This window comes from Hyla sarda, chromosome 2 (genome assembly GCF_029499605.1).
Source record: "Hyla sarda isolate aHylSar1 chromosome 2, aHylSar1.hap1, whole genome shotgun sequence".
In the NCBI taxonomy this organism is placed as follows: Eukaryota; Metazoa; Chordata; class Amphibia; order Anura; family Hylidae; genus Hyla; species Hyla sarda.
The window spans coordinates 88,500,585-88,526,127 of NC_079190.1; the positions used below are offsets into that span (position 1 = coordinate 88,500,585).

A 25,543-nucleotide genomic window follows, 5' to 3' on the forward strand; every position below is an offset into this window, starting at 1 on the left:
ACATTCTGGTACCAGTTGATTTAAAAGAAAATTGTTTTTCACTAGAGTACCCCTTTAAGTCAATGGGTAGCAAAACTGATATTGCTACCTATTGACTTCAATGGGCAGGAAAATAAAAGTAAATATGCAGAAAAATATGACACGTGTGACCCTACTCTAAATTGCAGAATTTTTGGTTATGTGCAATGCAAGGGCCACAGTATTAAACATAGTCAAGCATTTGAAAACCAGTGTTTCCCAAACCAGGGTACCTCCAGCTGTTGCAAAACTACAACTCCCAGCATGCCCGGACAGCCGTTGAATGTCTGAGCATGCTGGTAATTGTACTTTGGCAACAGCTGGAGGCACACTGCTCGGTAAACACTGCTTTAGATTCTATATCCACCTTTGACTCCCAAGCCCAAGCAATAAATGTAATCTTATCTCTACCCTCAAATAAAAAGTTGAAATAATCTGCCATTTCCATGCCATAAATACATAAAAAAAAAAAAAAAAAAACACATAAGCGAACAAAGATCAGACCGGTGACAGGGACAACTTATACACAAGGATTGTGAAAACCTGCAAGTAGGATCTCTGGTGATGATGATGATGTTTGGCACCTATGAGCTCAACGCCATACCACACCCTAGCTGACTGTTAGGCTATAGTCACACGGTGGAATTTCTGAGCGGAGAATTCCAGGGGAATATTCCACTCAGAAATTCCGCTGCAGCAGAGTCCCATTGTTTTCAATGGGATTCTGCTGCACTGTGCGCACAGCGGAATTTCCGCGTCAGATAAAAATCCTGATTCCGTTGTCTGCAGAAAGAATAGACATGTCTATTCTCTCCATGGATCCTGCTCGGAAATACCTTGCCGTCTATGAGGCAGCGGATTTAGGAGCGGTCCTAGAGCCTGCCGGAACTTTAAAATGTATGGAACATCTGCCCATATTTTCCGAGTGGACGTTCTGCACGCATATAACCGTGTGAACTAAGCCCCATTATGACAGCTCACAGAGCCCTTCATTTATATGCTACAAATAGTAGATTAGGTAAGTATTTTATAGATTGTATGTCCTCCTGGGCAGGGCTCTCTCTCCTTCTATCAGTCTGATACTTACTCAGTGTCACATTCATGCTATGCATTTTAACCCTTATCATATGCACAGTGCCCTGAAAGCAAGGGCGCAATAAAAAATAAAGATAATAAACAATACGCACAGGTATTGTTTGTAGTCTGTTACCATGAAGATACATAGCTCTGCATAGGAGCTGTATACACCATTGAGTGGCATTTTTTAGTTTTTACATCAAGACTATTTGCAAAGTTGTTGCTTTTGCAAGCAAATATCTTGTGCCATCTTGCTATAGGAAAATAATGTGCTGATGTAGGGGTATGTTATTCTTGTTAAATCGTGTAAATTCCTTTAGAGATTACATGTTAACATGTAATGCAATATAAAATGAATCATACATGTAATCCTATCTAAAACCCCGTGGGGGAGATTTATCTAAACCTGTACAAAGGAAAAGTTGCCTCATTGTCCATACTAACCAATCCGATTGCTTCTTTCATTTTGCAGAGGTCTTGTTAAAAATGAAAGAAGCGATCTGATTGGTTGCCATTGGCAACTAGGCAACCTTCCCTTTGGACAGGTTTTGATAAATCTCCTCCAGTGGTCAAGCAAAGACCACTGACTTATTAGGGGACTGGTACGGAAGTCTAGATTCCTATGGTGGGATGGTAGACACTTGGCACCATTACTTGAATGAATATTTATTGTTTTATGATATCTGTAGGCCAGTGTTAACCAGCTTTAGTGCCTCCAGCTGTTGCAAAACTACAACTCATGCCCAAAACCAGCATGCCCACACAGCTGAAGGCGCGAACGGGTTTCTGTCAGTTCATATCATCAGAAATGCAGTGAGGACGGGATTTGTGTCCATAATACATATGCAAAAATATGCATGTAACATACAAGTGTGAAATCGGGCCTTGGTTTGTATAAATCTGAATAGTGACATTTTTGCACTGGCCTACGGTACAAAGCAGTGACTGAGATTTATCAAAACTTGTGTAGAGAGTGGTGCAGTTGCCTATAACAACAAGGTTGGTTCTTTCATTTATAAAGAGGCCTCTGAAAAATGAAAGAAGCAATCTGATTGGTTGCTATGGGCAATTGCATCACTTTTCCTCTACACAGGTTTTGATAAATCTCCCCCTATAACTGTATGCAATACATTTACTCATCACATTCCTACTGGTCAGAAACAATTGTTTTATCGATGTAAACCTCCAGATTGTTTTTTTGGAGTGGAATTTTTTTAAGTGGAATTTCCGCGCAAATTCCGCGGGGAACGGTGGTGGGCTAAAAAAAAATGTCTTTGATTTCAATGGGACAAAGACGCAGATTCCACATGAAAAAAGAACATGTTTATTCTTCATGCGGAACGGAATTCAGCGTCGGAATTCCACTTGTGGAAATTCCTCAGTGTGAGCGGAGGAGCTGAAATACAGTTAAACTCTATGGGGTGTTTCATTGCTGACTGAATTGGAGAGGAATAAGCGAGCGGAGTTACTCGAGTAAATTCCACTCCAATTCCTCAATGTGAAGATACCCTTAGATTACTTGTAAGAGAGTTAATGGATTTCATAGTTTAGATCAGTGTTTTACAACCAGTGCGCCTCCAGCTTTTGCAAAACTACAACTACCAGCAAGCATGCTGTAAGTTGTAGTTTTGCAACAGCTGGAGGTACACTGGGAAATTAGAAAGATAGACATGATATATATAAATTCAACATAGATATATAAATAAATATGAGATAGATAGATAAATAAGAGATAGATAGATAGATAGATAGATAGATAGATAGATAGATAGATAGATAGGAGATAGATATGAGATAGATATGGGATAGATAGATAGATATAGAATAGATATGAGATAGATAGATAGATAGATAGACAGATGGGAGATAGATATGAGATAGATATGGGATAGATAGATAGATATGGGAAAGATATGAGATAGATAGATAGACAGATAGGAGATAGATATGAGATAGATATGGGATAGATAGATAGATAGATATGGGATAGATATGAGATAAATAGATATGAGATAGATAGATATGAGATAGATAGATAGATAGGAGATAGATATGGGATAGATAGATGGATAGATAGATATGAGATAGATAGACAGATAGGAGATGGATATGGGATAGATAGATAGATATGGGATAGATAGATATGCGGTGGCCCACCCAGTTTGGGAGGTGTTACCCCCTACCCTTGCTGCCCTGTCAGACTGCCTCTTGCAGTGTCCCCAGGGCCTCCCTTGCACACATGTTTCACCAATTGTTGTATTATAAAATGTGTAAAGAGGTGTTATAACTTTAAGAAGGTTGTCATGTGATATGTCATGTGATTGTTACCCAGGAGGTATCAGTGTTCAGATGACCCAAGGGTGGCCTATGGGCTCCCTGCTAGTCTCCCCCATAGAAGCCCTGGGAGGAAGAGCTTTCTCTGTCTTGCTTCCTGCTGAGGTCCAGTGTAGTTGAGTCTAGGTATGGTGTCCAGAGTCAAAGGAGGCCTCAAGTCCAGTCTGCGGCCACAGACAGCTACAAGTAAGCCACAGTCTCATCATTTGTCAAGTCAACGTGGTCTGCATTAAATTGACCATATCTACTCCAAGTCCCAGCAAGTCCTTAAGGTCTCTGCATCACTGGTCACCTCCGTGGGCCCTGGCTGAACTGTATAGACTTTTCCACCTGTCTAACTCTCAGTAATGCTACCATTGTCCGTAACTTGGGGTTGGAGTCATTATTGCCCATGTGCCTAGCCCAGGATCCAGCGGTATACCTTTGGGTGGTATTGAAGATAAAGTACACCCTGGCATCACGAATACAAGGGGTTAATGCCATCTGCCCCTAAGGTAATTCTATCTGCCCTGCATCTCACCTCATACCACAGATATATATATATATATATATATATATATATATATATATATATATATATATAGAAAGAGAGATATGGGATAGACAGATTTTAATATGACCTTTATTTACCCCCTTCATTCTACAATAATGTGGAAGGTGAAAATGTAGTAGAGATAAATGTGTCACTGCACTCTTTTCATTACTTTTGCACCATAATACTGTCTTGGGTAAAACTGCATATATCACATAACAGTGTCACGATAAACTAAGCAAGCAAAATCTTTTTGGCACTTAAATGTATACCTATAGGCATTATATTCCAACAGAAAGCTTACGTTATAGGTAAAACTAAATACATAAAGTAATAGTGCTTGGCATAGTGACCTGGTTTCCATAAATACTATAGTAAAGATTAGAAGGTTTCACACTATACATAGTAGGAAATTCTCACTTTGTGCTCCCAGAATGAGGAAGTAATGTCACTTTTCTAGTTGGACTCTGGACCCTTTTCACTTGGTTTCTGCTATTTGGCATCTGAGGAATTGTTACAATGGTGCACCTACCTGTCTACCAGAGAGAATAGTGGAGTCCCAGCAGAAGTGTCAGCCAATTCACTTATACCCCCCTGAGGATGAAGATGACTCCCAGGATCATTGAAGACAGGACACTGGAGCAGAATGTCTTTGTGTGCGCTCACTGGGAGCTGTCCATGGTGTCTGGAAGTGTGGAGAGTGCCTGGCAGCCCTTACAGCTGAGCACAGCCCTTTAGTCACCACACCTATTTCCTTAAGTAGCTGACACTGGATCACCCCCTACCTGAGAGAGAGCAGCACTGCAAACACAGGGAGCAGGGGCAGGATGGTCTAATAGAGGAGCCTCTATATATTTACACTACACAGTATTATGTGTATAGAGATCTGAAAAGGATATATAGCTCTGCTACATGGTTGGATAGATAGATATGAGATAGATAGATAGATAGATAGATGATAGATATATAGATATGAGATAGATAGATGAGACATATAGATATATATGAGATAGATAGATATGAGAGATAGATAGATAGATATGAGAGATAGATAGATAGATAGATAGATAGATAGATAGATTAATTGATTGATTGATAGATGATAGATAGATAGATATGAGATAGATAGATGGTAGATAGATATGAGATAGATAGATAGATAGATATGAGATAGATATGAGATAGATAGATAGATAGATATGAGATAGATAGATAAATAGATAGATAGATTGATTGATAGATGATTGATAGATAGATAGATTTGAGATAGATAGATGAGACAGATAGATAGATATGGGATAGATAGATGATAGATAGATATGAGATAGATAGATAGATAGATATGGGATAGATAGATATGAGATAGATAGAAAAATATTACAAATATGATAGATAGGTAGATAGTAGAAATATATAAAATAGATAGATATTAGAAACAAATGGATAGAGAGAGAGGAAATAGATGATAGACAGATATGAGATAGATGATAGATAGATAGATAGATAGATAGATAGGAGATAGATAGATATTAGAAATATGATAGATGGGTAGATATATAGTAGAAATAGATATAATGGTTAGATATAAACTAGAATAGAAAGAAACAGATAAATAGTTACATATGAGAGAGAGAAAGAGATACAGATAGATAGATAGATGAATAGATATGAGATCGATGGATAGATAATAGATAGATATGAGATAGATAGATGATAGACAGACAGACATATATACAGATATGAGAAAGATAGATAAATAGAGATAGAACTAATTAGATAGAAAAATCGATAGATAATTAGAAATAGAGTAGAATTAGATAAATCGATATTTAAAAATAGATAGCTATGAGATAGATAGAGAGAGATACTGTATATAGATAGATAGAATGGCTCTATTTAACCCCTTTTTGCACTTTTGTTTTTTCCTCCTTACCTTTTAAAAATCATAACCCTTTAAATTTTGCACCTAAAAATCCATATGACGGCTTATTTTTTGCGCCACCAATTCTACTTTGTAATGACATCAGTCATTTTACCCAAAAATCTACGGCGTAACAGAAAAAAAAAATCATTGTGCGACAAAATGGAAGAAAAAACGCCATTTTATAAATTTTGGAGGCTTCTGTTTCTATGCAGTACATTTTTCATAAAAAATGACACCTAATGTTTATTCTGTAGGTCCATACGATTAAAATGATGCCCTAGTTATATAGGTTTGATTTTTTATTACTTCGGAAAAAAATCATAACCACATGCAGGAAAATGTATACGTTTAAAATTGTCATCTTCTGACCCCTATAACTTTTTTTATTGTTCCATGTACGGGGAGGTATGAGGGCTAATTTTTGGTACCATTTTTGTTTTGATCTGACTTTTTGATCGCTTTTTATTCATTTTTTTATGTTATAAAAAGTGACCAAAAATACGCTATTTTGGAATTTATTTGCGCATATGCCATTGACCGTGCAGTTTAATTAACAATATATTTTTATAGTTCGGACATTTTCGCACGCGGCAATACCACATATATTTATTTTTATTAATACAGGTTTTTTTTAATGGGAAAAGGGGGGTGATTCGAACTTTTATTAGAGAAGGTGTTAAATGATCTTTATTAACTTTTTTGTTCACTTTTTTTTTTTTGCAGTGTTATAGCTCCCATAGGGACCTATAACACTGCACACACTGATCTTTTACACAGATCACTGCAAAGTGAACGGCGTCCTGGCTGCTGATAGCAGCAGGGACCATGTGGGTATTATGCGAGCTCAGCTCCTGAGCTCGCTTCATAACCCCCCCCGTGCCGCAGCGCCGTACAAACCCAGCGTTCTGCGGCCAGGGGTTAAAGTGGTATTCTATGTGTTGTTGTATTTTTTTTTTATAACTAAATGTGCTCAGGTTGCTGTAACACAAAGATAAAGAGTATACTAGCCTATCTTGCTCCCCCTGTTCTCACAGAACCCAGTACCAGGATCTGCAGGAACAGCTGCAGCAGGGGTGCAGGCAAGGTACCGTATATACTCGAGTATAAGCCGAGTTTTTCAGCACGATTTTTCATGCTGAAAACACCCCCCTCGGCTTATACTCGAGTGAACAAAAAAACGTTTCTGGCTTTAGCTGTGAGGGGATGGTCCATCATCATCACCCCCCCCCCCCCCTCGTCACTTTCGTTTTTTCCTCTTCCCCTTCTAAAAATCATAACGCTTAAAATTTTCCACCTACAGACCCCTATGAGGGCTTGTTTATTGGGCCACCAATTTTGCTTTGTAATGATATCAATCATTTCAGCACAAAATCTATGGCGAAACCCCCCCAAAAAAATTTTGTGGGTAAAATTTTTTTTAAAAAACCCCGCCATTTAGGAAATTTTACGGGCTTTCAAATCCACGCAGCGCACTTTTCGGTAAAAATGCCATGTTTGTTTAATCTGTAGGTCCATACGATTAAAATGATACCCATCTTATATAGTATTAATTTTGTTTTACTTCTTTAACCCCTTAAGGACTCAGCCCATTTGGGCCTTAAGGACGCAGACAATTTTATTTTTACGTTTTCGTTTTTATATTTTCATCCACAGACTAGTATGAGGGCTTGTTTTTTGTGGGACCAGTTGTCCGTTGTAATGCCATCACTCACTTTACCATAAAATGTATGGCGCAACCAAAAAAATACTATTTGTGTGGTGAAATTAAAAAGAAAACCGCAATTTTGCTAATTTTGGAAGGTTTTGTTTTCATGCTGTACAATTTATTGTAAAAATTATGTGTTTTTTATTCTTTGGCTCAATACGATTAAAATGATACCCATGATAACTTACGTTTCTATTACTGTTGCGCTTAAAAAAATCGCAAACTTTTTAGCCAAATTAGTACATTTAAAATCCCTCTAATTTGAAGACCTATAACTTTTTCATTTTTCCTTATAAGCGGCGGTCTGGGGGCTCATTTTTTGCGCCATGATCTGTACTTTTTATTGATACCATATTTGCTTATATAAAACTTTTAATCAATTTTTTATAATTTTTTTTTTTGGAATAAAATGTTATAAAAACCAGCTATTTTGGACTTTTTTTTTTACGTTCACCGTACGGTATCATTAACATTTTATTTTAATAGTTCAGATATTTACGCATGCGGTGATACCAAATATGTATATAAAAAATTTTAACACTTTTTGGGGGTGAAATAGGGAAAATGGGACAATTTACGTTTTTCACATTTCACATTTTTTTTTTAACTTAATTTTTTACACTATAATAGTCCCCATAGGGAACTATTTATAGCAATCATTCGATTGCTAATACTGTTCAGTGCTATGTATAGGACACAGCACTGATCAGAATTATCGGTCATCTTCTGCTCTGGTCGACAGATCAGAGCAGAAGACGCCGGGAAGGTAGTGGAGGCAGGTGAGGGGACTGCCGTGCTGGATGATCGGATCGCCGCGGCAGAGCTGCGGGCGATCCGATCATCCATTTTAATGACCGCGATGCTGCAGATGCCGTGATCTATTTTGATCACAGCATCTGAGGGGTTAATGGCTGGTGGCTTGTTATTTGTGGAATGAGTTGTACTTTTCACTGGTACTATTTCGGGATACAAATATGTTTATTATTTATAAGAATTTTTTGCATTAAACATTTTGTGCTGTTTGTCATGTGGTATAAATGTAGTACTTTTGCACAATAAAAACTATTAAAAGGAGAAGGGGTTAGATGCACTGTTGAAATGAAAAGAAAACAGTAGTAGCAGCACTGCAAGGAACTAGTTACACTAAGTACTGAACTCCTGTATCTGAGAGGAAAGCCTTGCTTTACCTTTTAGGCAGACCTTTGAGCTTATGTGAGTAGGCAGTGGACAACAGTATGTGAGCCTGCCTGTCTCCTAACAGGCAGTGGACAGCAGATAACAGAGAAGTGGGGCACCTAGTAGCCAAGACTTCACAGCTTTTGTTCTGGCAGGAAGGAATACATTTTTGCAAATTATGCTATTTACAAATTTTCACATCTATGGATTTATCTATGGAGTATTTTATTGTTCATATACTGGACAGACACACCAGTGAGATCTTGTGAGTAGGCCCTAAGATCACCTTTTATGGTGTGACATGGTTGCAAAACTCACTTTATGACACACACTAGGCTTGATGGTTGCAAAACAAACTGAGTGGCACAAACAATTTCTGGGCAGACCTTGACTAGGGCCAGGGATCACAAAATACTTCAAAAGGTGTGCCATAATAAGAAAACCCTCCACCAGTGTACACTGCATTGATCAAGAGGCTCCTGTGACAGACCTGCCTGTCTCACTCTCACTTCCTGTATTTTGTCCCAGCCAGGAAACACAGGCAATAGCTGCAGGGACAAGACAGCATTTTTTCACTTAAGATATTTAGCAAATGACAGAGCCCATTTAAAGGGGTATTCCTGTAATTTGTTTTATTTGACTATGCTACAGGGGCTGTAAAGTTAGTGTAGTTCATAATATAGTGTATGTACCTGTGTGTGATGGTTTTCTCACAATTCTTCTTAGATTTTCTCCCCAATATTTATTTTTAACAGCATACAAAATGACTGTGGTCTCAGATTTTTTGCAGGTTGCAATACGGCCGAGACCTGACTCACTAGTCATCTGATGACAGGAAGCCTGTCTGCTTCAATGGGTGGAGCGATCGCTTGGTGGGATAGAGATCAATCTGCAACAGCTGTAGGCACCCTGATTGAAAACCACAGGTCTTTTGAATGGAGGCAGCTCATTTATGTTTCAATGGGTGGGGTGGCTGATGTGTGGGGGGGGGGGAGGAAAATGGAATTATGGGATTTGTAGGCAAAAGAAGAAAACAAACAGGAAATACCAGTTTACAAAATGCTAGCCCCAGTGTTATAGTAATCGCACAACATAGCCATTCAGCCCAAAGACAAGCGCAGATCCTTCCTAAGCATGTGCATTACTGCCTGCCAGGTACGTACTAAAATCCCCTTATGGTGGATAACCCCTTTAAGGCCTCAATACACGGTCAGCCAAACCAGCCTATGTTGGATGACTGTCTATTGGGTTTGGGTAGCTTATGGGTAGAGTCAAATGTAGCATATCCACTGCGTATATGACTCTGGGGATGCACTGATGACCGTCCCTAGAGTAAGCCTCCTGCTGTGCCCACATGTCCTGCTTTGTCTGCTTGTAGCATCATTCCACTGCTATGAGCAGACACACAGGGATATGTAAGTTGTATGTGCATGTGAAGTTTACTCACAGACATTGCGATGTCTGTTAGTAAACTGTGTCATGCGCGACTCGCAGATCCCTGTGTGCTTGTTGGATTGCTGCTACAAACAGAAAAGCAGGACACAAGGGCACAGCAGGAAGCTAACTCTAGGGACAGTGATCAGCGCATCCGCAACATCAAATACACTGCAAATGCGCTGTGTGACCCTACTCTACGACTTATGATGATGTTGGGGAACAGAAAGTTTGGGTAACCAGAGTTCTATCTGCACAATCTGCACTTTTTTTCTGGGGCAGATAAGCCACCTCCAGAGGAAGAAATAAACTTTTGGCTAGCTAAATGTTCATGTGTATGGGGGAGATCAGTATAGATAATAAGTGTTCATCCAACCTTTAGTAGGGAACAACAAGTATCTATGTGCAGGCCAATGAAAGGACAAGCCTCGTGGTCTACCTCACACACAAGCTTCCAGCATGTTATAGTGCCTCCCCCCCTACTTGCTGTACTTGTGCACCGCTTTTCACGATTATACACACTTTATATTGAGGCATTCTAAATATTCTTGGTGAAAGTCCATAGAGACCAATGAACAAGTAAGATCAAATATTAATGTGGCTGTGGAGAATGGAACAAAGTACCGTATGCTTAGGTAAACATAGTTATTGCAGGGTAAGGTACGCATTATATTACCAACCTTATCCTGGCGAGCACACCCTTCACAATAAGCATTTATGGCCCAGGTTATTAAGTATACGCCTGTCATGAATGGATTGGCTGCTTGCTCACAAATCGTTTTTTATGTGCTATCTTATATATAAGCTAATGTGTAAGAAGTAAATCCTTATGTAATTCAATTCCTTTCTAATCATATATTGGTCTATAAAATGTGTTCACTGCATACCTTAGATTTAAGATGTTACACAGACTGCAAGATATCTGGCAGCAAAATGTCAACTAGAGCGCATGCCTGAGGGCAAGTGATATTAACACCAACAGCCAGTGACTATACCTGTTATAAAGACATCTATTTATATAAAACTCAATGGGGGAGATTTATCAAAACCTGTGCAGAGGAAGAGTGGTGCAGTTGCCCATAGCAACCAATCAGATTGCTTCTTTCATTTTCCACAGGCCTCTTTAGAGGCCTGTGGAAAATGAAAGAAGCAATCTGATTGGTTGCTATGGGCAACTGCACCACTCTTCCTCTGCACAGGTTTTGATAAATCTCCCTCAATGTGTGTATATGTGTGTATGTCCCAGCATAATGTCCAAACGGCTAAAGATATTAACATGCAACTTGGCACACATGTTACTTATATGTCAACAACAAACATAGGATAGGTGATTTAACCCTCACTCACCCCTATTTGCCAGGGTCAGGGTTTTTATTTAAAGTCCTATACAAGCCTATGGGAAATATATGTTCCAGCATAACTTCCAAACGGCTGGAGATATTTCGATAATACTTGGTCACATGTTACTTATATGTCCACTTAAAATATAGGATAGTTAATTTAACCCTTAACTACCCCCATTCCAATGGGAAATGTATGTTCCCACATAACTTCCGTACGGCTGGAGATATTTCAATAATACCTGGTACACATATTACTTATATGTCAAATAAAAAGATATGATAGTTAAATTAACCCTTATCTACACCTTTATATAAAAGATGTTTTTTTTGTTTAAAGTCCCATGCAAGTACATGGGACTTCCAGTACCTTACTCCACAAGCTCCGCTCTGCATCTCCTGGTGAATGTGTCACACCCCATCTAACAAAGATATGCCCACCTTTTAAGCCCCATTACTTTTATTCTCTACCTTTTTGTGCATCGGTCTGGCTTGCAAATCACGCCCAGTTCCACAAAGTCACGCCCCCTTCTATTTCCAGCTTACAGCATATGAGGACGGCATAGGAGGACAGGATAGGAGGTCGAGACAGGAGGACAGAATTTTAGGATAGGATATGAGGTCGAGATATGATGACGGGATATGAGGTCGGGATATGAGGACGGGATATGAAGCTGAGATATGAGGACGGGATATGGGGTTGGGATATGACAATATATGAGGACGGGATATGAAGTCAAAAGCTTCCTCCTTTGTTGATTTTCCTCCCCAACAAAGATTAGGAAGGAAAAACCGGGCAATGCTGGGTACTCAGCTAGTTATAAAATACATTAGCAATTATAATTAGAGATGAGCGAACTTTTCAAAAATTCGGTTCGGCCGATTTGCCGAATTTTCCGAAAAAGTTTGTTTCGATCTGAATTTATTTCAGGTGAATCTATATTAAAAAAAGGCTATTTCTAGCCTACAGAGAGCCTCAATAGGGGTATAGAACACTTTGCTGTGTTCTAACACGCACATGGAGTGTGCTGGGGTAGTGAAATAATACTGTTATTCAGAATAATATGCAGATTACCGGCATCGCTTTTAGAATCACTGCCGTAGAGCGGCACAATGACAAAGCCTGGAGGTGGCATCAGTGTGAGGAGACCATACAGTGACTGAATGACACAGCGTGGAGGTTTTGGTAGCATGAGTAGACCATATAGTGGCTGAATGACACAGCTTGGATGAGGCTGAAGCATAAGGACACCATATAGTGGCTGAATGACTGTGTGGAGGTGTTGGCAGCATGAGGAGACCATATAGTGGCTGAATGACACAGCTTGGATGAGGCTGAAGCATGTGGACACCATATAGTGGCTGAGTGATACAGCATGGAGGTGTTGGCAGCATGAGGAGACCATATAATGGCTGAATGACAGCGTGGAGGTGTTGGCAGCATGAGGACACCATATAGATGCTGAATGATACAGCGTGGAGGTGTTGGCAGCATGAGGACACATCTAGTGGCTGAATGACACAGCGTGGAGGTGTTGGCAGCATGAGGACACCATATAGTGGCTGAATGGCACAGCCAGGAGTTGCCAGCAGCATGAGTAGGCACTAGGCCTTCACAATCCCTAAGATTAAAAGATGAATTTAGAAACTTAAACCGAAGATTTTGTATAGTTGGTGCTACCTACCATAACAACATTTTTATTTCAAGACCCAGGCCCAGCAGCGGCATCAGTAAACCATATATTGCCTGAATGACAAGCATGAGTACACACCAGGGCTTCTCAATCCCCAAGAAAAAACACAAGAATTTTTTTAATTTAAAATGAAGATTTTGGATAGCTGGTGCTACCTATCATAAAATTGTAATTCCCAGACCCAGGCCAAGCAGCAGCATCAGTAAACCACATATTGCCTGAATGGCACAGCCTGGAGTTGGCTGAAGCATGAGGAGACCATTGAAATGTCAGATTTTTTTCATTTGAAATTTAAATCAAAGTTTGAGTGTTCCGGACCCTGGCGTGTGGGTACAAAGGACCTAATCTAACAAACCCCCACAGGGCTCATGTGGCCGTGAGATGTAGGCGCAACGTCTCCATTGCCCTGACCGGCCATTGTTTCCAAGACTTTTCACCAAGGCAAACCATATGAAGAACAGCGGGACACAGCCGTGCCCTGCACACATGGTATGCTGAAGGGCCACTGACACATGTCCGGGCAGTGGAGGCTTAGGACACAGTGGAGGATGTGGAGGCGGAGTCGCACACTGTCACAGGACCAACGGGCTGACAGAGTGGAGCAGGAAGCAGCATGAGTACACAAGAGGGGTTCACAAACCCCAAAATTAAAAGGTGAACATTGAAATCTCTATTGAAGATGCATGCTAGGTAGTGCTATCATTCAAAAATATAAGGCCCAAGCCCAGAAGCATCAGTAAGCCAAGTAATTCCTGAAACACACAGGAGCAGTCAGGAGCAGTCATCAGCAGTACACCCGAGAGTTTCATAACCCCTTACATAAAGATCAATGTTAAAATTTGCATTAAGCATGTATTTAGCTACTGCTAAACATCCAAAAATTAAGACCCAAGGCCCTAAAATCATTGAGGCAAGTAGTTCCTGAAAGACACAGGATGAGTCAGGAGCAGGCATTCGCAGTACCCAAGAAGTTTCATAACCCTAATTGATAACCCAAGAGGGTTTCATAACCATAATTGTGAAGTGTTGGTGTAGCAGCATGATCAATCTACTCTGAGGCATCTGGCATTGGTGGCTGGAAATCCTAGCTGATCCATGCCTGATTGATCTTCACAAAGGTCAGTCTCTCCACATTTTTTGTGGACAGACGAGTTCACCTTGGGGTGACTATGGCCCCGGCCGCACTAAACACCCGCTCTGATGGCACACTACTGGCCGGGCAGGACAGCATTTTCAGTGCAAACTCTGCTAGATGCGGCCATAAATCAAGTTTGGCTGCCCAGAAGTCCAGCGGATCTTCAAGGTTTGTTGGCATGGCCATGTCAAGGTATGCCACTACCTTCTGGTTCAGGTCATGCTCCATGTCTACCAGCTGCTGATGAGTTGCTTCACTATGCGGGTGAAGAAAGCTGCTCATCAACGACTGTAGACTTAGGCTGTTGATAATGGAGCTGCTACTGCTCCTGCCACCCCTCCCCAGCAGCCATGGCAGTGGAAGGTGAGCGCAGAGGGCCCCCCCGAGTCAGACCTGCGAGTGAATGGACCTGGTCGCAGATAGGCATTGGCAAAACATACGTAGGATCTCTCTGTAGTAGTTCAGTTTGTCCTCCCTCTCAGTGGGTGTAAAAAAGGCCCCCATTCTGTGACGGTAGCGAGGGTCCAATAAAGGTTGAGAGCCAGAAGTCATCCCGCTGACGAATTTTGACAATTCGGGGGTCACTACGCACGCAACTGAGCATGCATCGTGCCATTTGCGCCAGTGACTCGGAGGGACTCCCTGCCTCCATCTCCACTGCATACTGCCACAGTGTGCCTGGGTCCTCTGTCTCGCCTTCCTCATAACCCTCTAGCTCCTCTGGCTGCTCCTGCTCCTCCTCCTCTCCTGTCCGATGACTAGAAACACCGCCCATCTCATCCAACCTAAACTGTGCTCCACTCTGCCCCTCATCCTCCTCCTCCAGTTCAGCCCCCACAGGGCTTATGTAGCCGTGAGATGTAGGCGCAGTGTCTCCATTGCCACGACCAGCCATCATTTCAATCATTTGTTCTAGGCAATGTAGGAGTGGAATTACGTCATTCATCCCGTAATCCAGGCGACTTACAAATAATGTGGCTTCCTCAAAGGGCCTCAGCAAATGGCAGGTGTCACGTATGAGCTGCCACTGGTTCACATTGAAGTTACACAGGGGAATACCCCTATCTGCTTGGATCATCAAGTAATCAGTGATGGCTTTTCTTTGTTCGTATAGTCTGTCCAAAATATGGAGGGTTGTAGGATCGGGGGTGTGGAAATTTTATAAAAAACTACTTGTCCACGGGACAAAAATGGAGCAAAATCTACTTGTCCCTCATGACGATCCACTTGTCCGGGCAAATTTTCGCTTTTACGCTCTGATTTTTTCCTCCTCGCCCTATAATAGCCATAATAACATATTCTCTGAACCAAAAATATATATATATAAAGATATATATATATTATATATATGTTTAGGGAAGTGAAATTGAAATAGTAAAAGATAATTTTGCAGATTTGGTGGTTTTCTTTTCTACGCCATTTACCTTGTGGTTGAGGTAACATGTTAGTTTTATACTTTAGGCCACCTGATCACAGCAATACCAGATTTGTATCCTTTACGTCGTGTTTTACTAATTCTGGACTTTTTCAAATGTTTTTAATGGTCATTTATTAACCCCTGTAGCTTTATTTTTTTCCACATACCAGGCTGTATGAGGGCTCATTTTTTGTGCCATAATCTGTTTTTTTGTATCTGTACTATTTTGGTATTGATCTGACTTTTTAATCGCTTTTTAACTTTTTTTTCTGGGATATTATAAAAATTGCAAATCTGTGGTTTGGTATTTTTTTTTACATTTACCGTGCGGGATACATAATGTTATATTTTAATAGGTTGTACAATTACACACGAAGCGATACCAAATATGTTTATTTTTATTATGTTTGCAGTGGTCTTCAAACTGTGGACCTCCAGATGTTTCAAAACTACAACTCCCAGCATGCCAACGGCTGTCCTGGCATGCTGGGAATTGTAGTTTTGTAACATCTGGAGGGCCACAGTTTGAAGACCACTGGGTTAATGTGTGTCTTTCAAACTTTTATGAAAACTTTTTTTTGTAAACACTTTATTACACTTATATGAGGAATCATTAGATTCCTCAGACAGATGAATAGAGTTCTATTGAACTCTATTAATCTGTGTGCTCTGTGATCCATTGATAGAGCCTAATCAAGCCAGGCTCTATCAATGACAGAGCGGGACAGCAAGGAACAGAGGAAAGCCCTCCGGCTTTGAGTGGAGTGCATCTCCCCTCGCGATCTCAGCCCACCAGGGAGCATTCACATGTCCCTTTAGACGCCGCTATCAGTTTTGACAGCGCAATCTAAAGGGTTAATAGCCAGCCACGGCGATCGCCGCATGCTGGCTATTAGCAGCAGCCCCCGGCTACTGAGAACAGCCGGGGGCTGCAGAGTATGGAGCAGGCAGGAGTCCGGAGCCCGCTCCATACATACTGCTGAGCGCCGCATGCATCTCCCCGTGCAGACGTGCCTCCTCCCCTCAGCTCTCCGAAGCTACAGCTGGGGGGAGTGAAGGCAGAGGACGCAGGTCTGCACGGGGAGCAAGAAGCCACGCCCCCTCATCTCCCCCCACCCCTTTGCAGAGCAGGGGAGAGAAGACAAATACACAGCTTCTCATCTCCCCTGCTCTGCTTCGGAGGACACAGGTTTTTTACAGCCGGGGGCTGCAGAGTATGGAGCGGGCAGGAGTCGGTAGCCCGCTCCATACAGACTGCAGAGGTTCAAGCGACTTGTCAGGTCCAGCCCTGCTTGCCCGAAGCCGGGCTAAGGGCCGGACAAATTCACCTGCTCGTCGCCCAAAACTGCTTGTCCCGGGCTTCGGGCGATAGGAATTCCACATCCCTGTATGATACTTTTCTGACGCTGCAGCTCAAGGAGGGTGTGCTTTGCGGTGTACGAGTTGCTGAAGAGCATGCACAGTTTCCTTCCCATTGTTAGGATGTCTTGCAAATTGGGTGAAGTCTTCAGGAAGTGTTTCAGGGCACAAGTTTCACACTTCCTTGTCGCAGCGCGGGCACGATGTTCTTCCCGTTGTCAGTCACCATGGTTCCCATTTCCAGATTTCTTGGAGTAAGCCATACTCGGATTTCTTTACGAATGAATTTTAGCAGTTCCTCCCCTGTGTGACTCTGTTCGCCATGGCAAACCATGTGAAGAACAGCGTGACACCGCCGTGCCCCACACACATGGTACAATGAAGGGCCACTGAGATTTGAACGTGCAGTGGAGGACACGGTGGAGGATGAGAAGGTGGAGTCGCACACTGTCACAGGCCCAACTGCCTGAGAGCGAAAGCGTGGAGGAGGAAGCGGTGTGACCTGTCCAAGTTGCTGTTGTGGCTGTGCAGGAACCACATTTTCCAGTGGGCCGTAAAAGACATGTATTGTCCCTGCTCGTAGTTACAGCTCCACACGTCGGCGCTGCTGTGCACTTTTGAACACACCGACTTATGCAGGGCTGGTACTGCCTTCTTCGCAAAGAAATTACGGCTTGGGACTCTCCACCTCAGCTTGGCACAAGCCATCAATTCTCTGAAAGGTGCAGAGTTCACCACTTGAAAAGCGAGGGACTGCAGCACCAGCAACTTAGACAAGAGAACATTCTATTTCTGCACCGTTGGATGAGTGGGCGCATACTGTTGTCTCTTGGACATGGCTTCGCCGATGGATTGTTGGCGGAATGGCTGACTAAAAGTGGGAGAAGCAGGAACATCTGGAGCAACAGAAGGAGGGTTTGACACACAGCTCCCTTCGGCTGAGGTGGTGGAGCCTTGGCTGGCTGAAGGAGGGAGCGGATGGCCACTGGGAGATGCAGCAGGCTTGACCTCTACATCGGAGCCATGGTTCTCCCAGGCCGCTTTATGGTGGCGAAGCATGTGTTGATGGAGGACTGTAGTGCCGACATTGGGACCCTGGCCACGCTTCACCTTCTGCCAACATATCTTGCATGCGGCTACATGAACCTCCTCCGAATGCCTGATGAAAAACTTCCACACCGCCGAGTAGCTGATTTTCCCACCTACAGTCCGCACTAATTGACTGCTACTGGCGCCGTCTTCAGGAACCCCTGTTCCACTACCTCCCGGAAAGGTGGTCTCCCCCAGGCACGTTTGGCTCCAGAATTTCCACTTCTTCCACCATGCTGACTGCCAACCATGCTACTGCCTTGCTGGCTCAGCTGCTGCCTCAAGGGCAACCTGCAACTCTCTTCTCCTGATGATGATAAAGCCCCTTCTGCACCCGGCTCCCAATTGCAATTGGCTTCATCATCATCATCATCAAGTGTGTGCATGTCACTGATATCCTCATCAGGTTCCCCAACAGTGTCTGCTTCAGGACCCTGAAACCTGGCAACACCGCCTGCCACGTCACTCTCCTCATCACTACTTGGCCGCCTAGCGGAGCAAGCGGTGCATGTCTCCTCCCCTTCTTGGCTGGGCAGTAGCTGCTGACTATCCTCTATTAGATCGTCCTCAGTGAATAGTGGAGCTGAACCCACAGCATAAGATACTTCTTTAGGGGAGGGAACAGCATAGGACAAAGGCAATGGGAGGACAGGGACTGCTCGCGGGCCATGCCAACTGAGGATTGTGTCAGAGGAACCCACCGACTGTTGACTGGGGGTGTCAGATGTCACTTGTGATGAAGTGGATGAGCGTGTTAACCAATCGACGACGGCAGATGGGTTGCTGGTCGAGACACGACCGCTAGCTGATAACGGGAGCTCAGGCCTCTTGCTGCGACTCCTGCTGCCACTCGCCCCTAGTCTGCTGCGACATCTGCCTGAAGTATTTAGGCCTCTGCCACTCCTCTGTTCATGTCCTGGCACTTCTCTGCCTGACATACTTAGTGCGTATATGAGGGTATTACAAAAAGCTTCACTACTCTTTAAACAGTATTTGTCTGGAACAGCAGCAGATGATTACTTTTGGCTGTCCTTTCACAGTATGTAGGCCCTTGACAGATTAACAGGTACAAAATGGTACACTACTTAGATGTACGTATGTGGTATGCACGTATGAGGGGGAAAAAATGCGCTACAGTACACTTGTATAACGTATTTTTGTAAAACACCAGCCGGTGATTACTTTTGTCTGGACTTTCCCAGTATCTAGACTTGTTACAGATTTACAGATAGAAAATAATAGACTGCTTTGATGTAGGTATGTGGTATGCACTTATGAGGGCAGAAAAATGCACTACAATGAGCCTAAAAACCAGCCGGTGAGTATTGTTGCTTGGACTTTCACAGTATGTAGGCCCTTGACAGATTAAGTACAAAATGGTACACTAATTAAAAAATGTGCAACAATACGCAAAAAAACTCTGTATTTTTGTAAAACACCAGCAGGTGATTACTTTTGCCAGGACTTTCCCTGATTCTAGATTTGCTACAGATACAAAATAGTAGACTGCTTTGATGTAGGTATGTGGTATGCACGTATGAGGGCACTGCAGTCCGCTGAAAAAACTTATTTTTGCACAGCAGCAGAACACAACAGTGCAGCACCACAAAAAAAAAATACAGGGATTAAACCCTAAATTGCACTCTGTCACAGAGTGTTAAGAACTGTTTTTTATACCGTCTACACACAATTCTAAGCAGCAGATGATTTCTGGTGGAAAAAAAGCACAGAATTGCGCTGAAAAATAAGGTGATAAGGTGGTTTATAAAGTTCAGGCAGCTTGTTGATATGTATGAGGCAACGTAAAGCTATCTGCCCCTCTCTGATGAAATGCTCAATAACGTGAATAGTAGGTTTATGGCGTAAGATCCTTCTCAGTGAGAAGAACAAGCAAAGCACTGCACTTCTGTCTGTCCACAATGCTGATGTGACTAGCAGTTGCCAATGGTACTCTGTGGTATAGGCAATTACACACATGCAGTCCGTCCTCTCTCTCTCTGAGTGCATGGATGAAATGAGCAGCAGCAAGATGGCTGCCGATTATATAGGGCTGTGACATTGCAGGGGTCAATGGATGCTGATAGGCTGCATCTCGCATATGATTTAGGGTCATCCCGCCTACCTCCCTTCCCGCCCTCCCATAATCCCCTGTCCCATGTACTCACATGTGGATCCGCCATTTTAGGTCTCCTTTAACCGGGAACGCTGTAAAATGGAATTTAATGAAGCAATTTGTGCAATAGAATCACAGAGATATTCTCATTCATTGCGAAACGAATATTTCATGAATTTCATAACGAATTCAGGTTCTTCAGCTTCGATTCGCTCATCTCTAATTATAATACATTATCTCTTCTTCAGCCAATCACATGGCAGCAACTCAATGCATTTAGGCATGTAGATCTGTCCAGAACAACTTGCTGAAGTTCAGACTGAGCATCAGAATGGGGAAGAGAGGGGATTTCTTTAAGCATGGCATGGTTGTTGCTACCAGACATGCTGATCTGAGTATTTCAAACACTGCCGATCTACTTAGATTTTTACACACAACTTTAGGGTTTACAGAGAATGGGCTAAAAAGAAAAGAGAACATTTCCAGTGTTAATGTCAGAGCTAGAGGAGAATGGGCAGACTGGGTTATGAGGACAGAATGCAACAGTAACTTAAATAAGATACTGGGAAAGGGAAAGAATACCAGAATGCAGAATACCATCTATGAACACACAACATTTTCAACCTTGAAGCAGATGGGCTACAGCAACAAAGACCACACCAGGAGCCACCACTGTCAGCTAAGAACAGGAAACTAAGGCTACAATTCACACAGGCTCATCAAAATTTTACAATGGAAGACTGGAAGAATGTTGCCTGATCAGTCTCCATTCCAGCTGCAACGTTCAGACAGCAGGGTCAGAATTAGGAGTATACAACATGAAAGCATGGATCCATCCTGCCTTGTATCAACAGTTCAGGCTGGTGGTGGTGTAATGGTGCTGGGGGTGGGGGTGGGGGTGGGTTGCATTTTCTTGGCACACTTCTTAGTACCCATTGAGCATAGTTTAAATGTGATAGCCTACCTGAGAATTGTTGCTCACCATGTCCATCCCTTTATTACCACAGTGGACCAGTCTTCTAAATGCTACTTCCAACAGGATAATGTACCATATCACAAAGCTCACATCATCTGTATCATTTCATCATGTCCATATGGAGAAACATCTCTGAGGAATGGAATGCTTCCAGCACTTTGTGGAAAGTATACCAGGAATTAATAAAAAATAAATATATATAATATAAAAACGGGGCAGAAAATGATTAAAAGATTGTTAAAAAGAGAAGGGTAGGAGGAGATGTTTATAGAGCTTTAAAGGGGTACTGGTGCCAGAAAGAAACAGATTTGTATATTACTTCTATTAAAAAATCCTAATCCTTCCAGCACTTACCAGCTTCTGTACACTAGAGAGGAAGTTGTATTTCTTTCTGGAGTTCTTTTCAGTCTGACCACAGTGCTCTCTGCTGACACCTCTGTCCATGTCAGGAACTGCTCAGAAAACAAGCAATTCCTGAAATGGACAGGGGTGTCAGCATAGAGCACTGTGGTCAGACTGAAAAGAACTTCAGAAAGAAATACAACTTCTTGGAGCATACAGCAGCCGATAAGTACTGAAATGATTACGATTTTTAAACAGAAGTAATTTACAACTCTGTTTAACTTTCTGGCACAGTTGATCTGAAAAAAAAAAAAAAAAAATTAGTTTTCCACCAAAGTTCTCCTTTAAGGTGATATAAATGTCAGCCATACCACAACATAAGGGGTTTGAAAGGAATTATAGGGACATGACTACTTAATTTCAGAAATAGTGCAATCTCTGTCCATGGATTGTGTTTGGTACTGCCGATTAGCTTCATTAAAAGGGAATGGGGATAAGCTGCAATACCGCAGAAAAACCGTAGACATGTATGGCACAGTTTGTTTGTTTGTTTTTTAGAAGAAAGTAGCCATGTTTTACTGTATAATCCTCTACAGTTCCTTCACAAGCTTCTTGGACATTAAATGAATTTATTGGCTCAGCTAAGACCAATAATTATTCCAGTGTTTCCAAATATGGGTGCCTTTAGCTGTTGCAAAACTACGACTCCCAGACAACGGCCTGATTGGCGATGTCCGGCATTAGCCATGGGTGCCGGTTGCTGGATGCGTTTCATAGCTCGATAGCGGGACAAGGGCGTACAGGTACACCATTGGTTCATAAGAGGTTAGTTCTCAACCAGTGTGCCTCCAGCTGTTGTAAAACTACAACTCCCAGCATGCTGGGACAGCCAAAAGCTGTCCGAGCATGCTGGTAGTTGTAGTTTTGCAACAGGTGGGGGCATACCGGTCAGGAAACACTTGCATTCCATTCAAAAGACCAGTGTTTTCTAACCAAAGGTGCCTCCAGCTGTTGCAAAAATACAATAAGTTGCAAAATGATCTCTTTCCCATTCAGCGGTCGCTCCACCCATTGAAGCAGGACAGGCTTCCTTTGCACACCCGACCAGTGATGTCAAATCTCAGCCACACTGCAACCTGGGAAATCCTGAGACCTGAGTTATTTTGTATGCTGTTAAAAAAAAAATTGGGGGCGAAAACCATGAGATTCACAGGAATAAATTGTGAGACCCCAATGAAAAATGGGTACAGACACTATATTACGAACTACACTAACTTTACAGCCCCTGTAGCATAGTCAAATGGGACCCCCCACCACATGCTGATTGAGTTTTGAATACTTATTCTAGTGATATGCCACCAATGTATGCCCAGCCAACTTTTCTTACCCGAGTAATCTAAGTTAAAGAGGGCACGTGTGCAAACAAAAAATATATAAGATATTATTATTATTATTATTATTATTAAACAGCTTAGGATGCCCCGATCCTACACCTAGGGCTAGGTGGTATGACCAAATGTTTATCGCTGTATTTTTGTAACTTATGGCGGTTCCACGGTATATAATGGTATTCGCCCCCCCAAATTAATTAGCCCACGCTGCGCTGTCCCCATCTGGTTACTACTCACGTCACCTGCAAGTGCTGCCCTCCTCGTCCTCCTGTTTGTTGCGGCTGCTGGAGCCAGTTGATATATAAAAAAAAAGAAGTTTTTTCCTGGAATACCCCTTTAATACATTCACCATATCCACTGGGAACCTTGCTCGCACATAACTGTGCAATGCCCATGTCTTATTCTTTGACTTGTATTTGTATGGCACATGCTAGGAAAAATACAGCACACTTAGACAAGATCTTACATTATCCACACAATTTTCAGTATACAACCAAATGCAGTTTTATTTTTTACGAAGAGTAAGATATATACTGTGAATTTCCCTTACTCTGGTGAAAAACATTTTTTTTTTAAATCAACTGGTGCCAGAAAGTTAAACAGACTTGTAAGTTAATTCTATTTAAAAATCTTAATTCTTCCAGTACTTATCAGCTGCTGTATGCTCCACAGGAAGTTCTTTTCTTTTTACATTTCTTTTCTGTCTGACCACAGTGCTCTCTGCTTACACCTCTGTCTGTCTCGGGAACTGTACAGAGCAGGATAGGTTTGCTATGAGGATTTGCTCCTACTCTGGACATTTCCTGACATGGACAGAGGTGTCAGCAGAGAGCACTGTGGTCAAACAAAAAAGAACAACTCAACTTCAGCAGCTGATAAGTACTGGTAGGATTAAGATTTTTAAATAAAAGTAATTTACAAATCTGTTTAACTTTCTGGCACCAGTTGTACCCCTTTAATCCAACACTTGATAATTGAAAACTTTTTAAAATTTAGCACTTAGTTGCAGCATGGAGCTGCAGTATGAAACATGAGGTTTACAAGGTGAGAAGAAAAAAACAGTTACTAAAAGTATCTAAAAAATGTAATCATTCATTTAAAAAGAGAAGCTATGTGAAGTACTCAATGACCAGCAATCGAGGTCATAAAAAGGAAACCTGTAAACATTTACTACTGAACCTGGTGACACAACAGGGTATGTACAGGAATCATAGAATGCCTTGGAAGGACTGTACCAAGTGGGGCTAAGGGAATTAGAATTACCAGTTAACAGCTAGTAGACCCAGATGGAGTAAATTCACCGAATCCCACAGGTCCTGACCTTTACTTTGTACCCAGGGTCAAATTGTACTATAGTCAAGGGCATTGATAAGTGAAAAGATTCTACTGCAGAGAAATACAGATTACAGTAGATTTACTATTACAAATTGGATAGAATTCTGCCACAATTTGTGCATGCTGTATACCACATTTATTGGGTATTCTAGACACTTTTTGCGCCTCATCCAATAGTAAATATTGTTGTAAAGGGGCATGGTTTACATATATGTGTAAATCTGATCCACAGGATAAGTGTATGATCACAGGGATTTCTACTGCTAGCACCCCTCACCATGTTTAAAAATGGACTCCCAAAGCTCCCTTTGGAATGGAGCCGCAGCGTGCGTACTCGACAACAGGAAGGCCATCGATAAGAGTTTGTGACAGGCAACTATACCTACAAAAATGGGATCTATCCTCCCTATTGGGGAAGTGGACACCAAAAGAATAATACACACATATAGGACAATGTTTTGTTCCATCATGTTTATTTATATTACATAAAACAAAAATGGAAAAGGTCATTGAATCCTGTGGCGTGCTGCTTCTACTTTACATGGTGGATTGATTGGAGACCATTTTGGCTTTTCTTGTTAGTCACAGGCTGCTTTAGGACTGCAGCCTTTAACCTCTTCAGGACACCGGGCGTATGCACACACCCTGCATCCCGAGTCCTTAACCCCTTAAGGACAGGCCCATTTTGGCCTTAAGGACCAGACCAATTTTATTTTTGCCTTTTTGTTTTTTCCTCCTCGCCTTCTAAAAATCATAACTCTCTTATATTTCCATCCACAGACCCATATGAGGGCTTGTTTTTTGCGTCACCAATTGTTCTTTGTAATTACATCACTTATTTTACCATAAAATGTACGGCGCAACTAAACAAATATTTATGTGGGAAAATTGAAAAGAAAACCGCAATTTAGCAAATTTTGGAAGGTTTTGTTTTCACACTGTACACTTTCCGGTAAAAATGACATGTTTTCTTTATTCTGTGGGTCAATACGATTAAAACGATACCCATGAAAAAATCTCAAACCATTTTAACAAAATTAGTATGTTTGAAATTGCCCTATTTTGACTACCTATAACTTTCTAATTTTTCCGTATATGGGCCGATATGAGGGCTCATTTTTTGCACCATGATCTGTAGTTTTTATCAGTATT

General features: G+C 41.8%; 1 protein-coding gene across 2 annotated transcripts in view; it reads right to left on the minus strand.

Moving 5' to 3' along the window:
- The window catches only part of MYO1A (myosin IA), a 106,660-nt gene extending 95,513 nt beyond the window's left edge, over positions 1-11,147 (minus strand). Inside the window, exon 1 of one of the 2 annotated variants that reach the window (XM_056562509.1) lies at positions 11,088-11,147. The gene's annotated coding sequence lies outside the window, so the exon portion shown is untranslated. Of the gene's footprint in view, positions 1-4,493; positions 4,631-11,087 lie in introns of those variants that run through there. The other variant, XM_056562508.1, reaches the window with a different exon arrangement.
- Between the last annotated feature and the right edge of the window lie 14,396 nt (positions 11,148-25,543).